The sequence below is a fragment of the Rhinolophus hipposideros genome (assembly GCF_964194185.1).
Source record: "Rhinolophus hipposideros genome assembly, chromosome: 13".
Classification (NCBI taxonomy): domain Eukaryota; kingdom Metazoa; phylum Chordata; class Mammalia; order Chiroptera; family Rhinolophidae; genus Rhinolophus; species Rhinolophus hipposideros.
This window is the reverse complement of record NC_138059.1, coordinates 17,065,005-17,068,779: the sequence shown is the minus strand read 5'-3', so window position 1 is coordinate 17,068,779 and position 3,775 is coordinate 17,065,005.

Here is a 3,775-nt window from a genome sequence, read left to right as displayed (position 1 = left end):
AACAATTATTTATTGAGCACTTACTGTGTCCCAGACACTGCTCTAGGTGCTAGATGTACCAAAGTGATCTAAAAGGACAATCTCTGATTTCATGCAATTTATTGTCTGGTTGGGAAGACAATCAGTAAGATAAACAGCATCAGTTTCTGATCAGCAGAATAAATAAAAATGACGCAGAGTAAGTGAATAGAGAGGGCCACGTGGTAGACAGAATAATGGCCCCAAAAGATGTTGACCTGACTCACTAATTTCTGGAATCTGTAAATAAGTTGCACTTCATTGAAAAAGGGATGGTAGATATGATTAAGCTTAAGGACTTTGAGATGGAGAAATGATCCCAGATTATGTGGATGGACCCAATAAAATCACATGGACCCTTAAAAGCCAAGACAGAAGGGTAAGTCAGAGAGCTATGACAAGGACAATAGAAGCAGCAGTAGAGATTCAAAGTATGAAAGGGACTCCATCTACCACTGCTAGCTTTCAAACGGAGGAAAATGGCCAGGAGTCAAGAACTACAGAAGCTAGGAAGAGCCCTCAATTTACAGTCAGCAAGAAAACGGGGACGTCAGTCCTACATCCACAAGAAACTAAATTCTGCTAACAACCTGAATGAGCAGAAAACAGATTTTCCACCAGAGTCTCCAGAAAGTAGCACAGTCTGGCCAACACCCTGGATGCTTGCCTTGCCTTGATGGCAAGATCTGTGTCAGGCTGCTGACCTACAAAACTACAAGCTAAGAGATTGTTTTAAGACACTGAATTCTGGTAATTGGTTATGGCAGCAATAGAAATGAATGCAGACTATCTTAAGTAGGGTGGCTGAAGAAAACCACTCCAAGGACCGACCTGGAGAAACGTCTGAGAGAAGAGCTTCCCAGGCCAAAACGGATGACCCTGAAATCTGAGGAGATTGAAATGTATGAGAGATAGCAAGGAGGCTAATGGGGCTGGAGGGAGGGGAGAGCAGTAGAAACTGAGATGGCTGGAGGGGCCAAGGACCAGCGCATGAGAAGCTCTGCAGGTCATGGAGCTTTGGGTTTTATTCTAAGCATCACGGGAAGACACTTTGGCAGAGGAGAGCTTGACTTATACTTTAAAAAGCTCCATATGGGTGTTGTAATGAAATTGGACTGAATGAGGCAAGAATAGAAGCAAGAAAATCCACTTAGGTGGCATTTTTTATTGTCATCCTATAATAAATAAGAGAAGACAGTTTGAATTAGAGTGGCAGAGATGAAGTACTGAGAAAGTGGTTACATATAAAATATATTTGAAAGTTAGAGTCCACTGTATTTTCTGATGGCTTGGAAGTAGGATGGGAAATAGAGACATCAGATGAGCAACTGAGCACATGGTGGTGCCAGTTACTGAGATGAGAAAAAAAAAATCATTGTAGAAGAAGACTGGGGAGATCAGGGGTTTGTTTTGGAACATGTTAAGCTTTAGATACCAATTAGCCATTAAAATCAAGATGTCAGATAGGCTGTTAGGTACATGGGTCTAAAGTTCAGGGACAATTTGAGACAGAGGTATCCTGCAGACAGAATAACACCCCCCACCAAGATGTCAATGTCCTAATCCCTAGAATCTGTGAGTATATTATACTACATGGCAGGGGGAATTAAAGTAGGAAACCAGTTGACCTTAAAATAAAGAGATATCATGCGTTATCTGGGTCCCGTATACATCTGGGTCACGTATTATCTGGGTCCCGTCCAGTGAAATGAAAATGGGGAAGAGGGAGGCAAAGGACTCAGAACCAGAGAGATGGCATCACGAAATAGATTCACATAGCTAGTGCTGGCTTCGAAGATGGTGGAAGGGACCAGAAAACAAGGTATGGGGCAGCCTCTTAGAAGCTGGAAAAGAGAAGAAAACAGATTCCTCCTGATCGCCTTCAGAGAGGAACACGGCCCTGCCAACACTTTGATCAGCCCAGGGAAATTCATTTCAGATTTCTTTGTCTACAGAATGGTAAGATAATAAACTTGTATTGTTTTAAGTCACTGAGCCTGTGGTAATTTGTCAGAGCAGCTATAGGAAATTAATACAAGTCCTAATGTCACCAAAACATGTTTTCCCCCCAGTGGAACCTACTTGGTAAGTGACATATACACTACCTGTTTGCTCAAGGCAGAAATATGTGCCATCCTCAATTCATTCTTCTCCTTCATGCTCCCAAGCCAGTCAATATCAAGTTCTCTGGATTCTACTTTCTAAATATTTATTTCAAGTTACCCACTGTCCTAGTTCTCTAATACAAATCACCATCATCATCTTCATCACCACCATTTCCCTTTGATATGGAAAAAGACAGTACATGTCCCACATTCTCCATTGAGCAGCCAAAATTATCCTTCTAAATGGAATATTCCTGGTATTTATTCCTCTCATGAAACTCTTCAATGGCTCACTATTTCACCCAGAATAAAGCCCAAACTGTTTTGACATGTCTTAGGTTCTCCAAGGTTTGTCTGTCTTCAACGTTATTTCCCAACACTTACCTTACTAAACTTCAGACCCTGAAAAGCCTTACCAAGCCTCCTTACTTCAGGCTTCGGCACTGGCCTTCCTTGACCTATGACCCCCTCATATAAAACCCTGCAATGTTCATTCAGCACCTTCTCACAGTCACTGTCAGGCCTCAACTTACTCCCTTCAGATTGTCCCTGATCTCCTAAATTGTTAGCATCTTGATATTAGGACCTTGAACTTTCCCTTCAAGACACTCATCACAAGTGGTGTCCTGTCTGTCCCATGAGAGCAGGGCTTTTGCCTCACTTGTTCATTACTCTATCTCCATTTCTAGCAGCCAGCACATAGTAGGTGGTCAGAAAATATTTGTCACAGAGTAATTGGTCACTAAGGAGCTGTAAATTACTTTCTTTAAAATCTTTACAATGGTTCCTAGGTCATTTTTAGCAACCATTTCCTGTAAAGTTTTTACTAATGAAGTGTTCAGATACTTTTCAAAATGTAATGATTTTGTGCCTATTATTCTTTTCCACATTCTTGACTTTTTCGTACACTTTGAAACTGGGCAGCAAGAGGTAGGTGGGAGAACAGCTTTAATTTTTCTTACATTTATGTCACTCAGTGTGTATTTATCGAGTACCTTCCATGTGCCGATTACTAACACCGAGAATACAATAAGTGAATCAAATGGACACAGCATCTGTTTTTACAGAGTTTGCATACTCGCGTGTGTATAATAAGGTGAGGGGAAGGCAGAAAGTGAGCACAGTGCCGAAGTCAGAAAGGGGAGCGTGTGTAGTGTTGATTTTATCCTTACGGTGATCGGTGATCGGAAAGCTTCTCAAATACACCGACCTTTGAGCGGGAACCCATAGCAATTCAGGGTCTGTATCAGGTCACAGTGAAACATGCAAGATCAGAAATTTCATTTTCTAAATTCAAATCGCAGTTTACCAGTGGCAAGCTGCATGCGACTCGACAAGTTAAACTAGCCCCTCTGAACCTGCCTCCTAGCTGTAAAAGGGAAATAATACTACAAACTTCGTAGGCTTGTTGAGAGGAAACGCTCAGCAAGGAAACTAATACAAAAGAGTCCTAGGAAGAATCCTAACGAAGGGCTGAGAACCTGGGAAACGAACTCTAGGAAAGCCTGCCGCGCGCACCACCACCTCTGGATGGAGTGCAGCTGGTGATTGGCTACTCAACCCGTCCGTTCCGCCCCTCGGGCATATGGTCCAATCGCAGCCGGCTTTGCGCAGAGACAGTTCCCAGGGTCCGCCTAGTGGGAGGTGCCCCT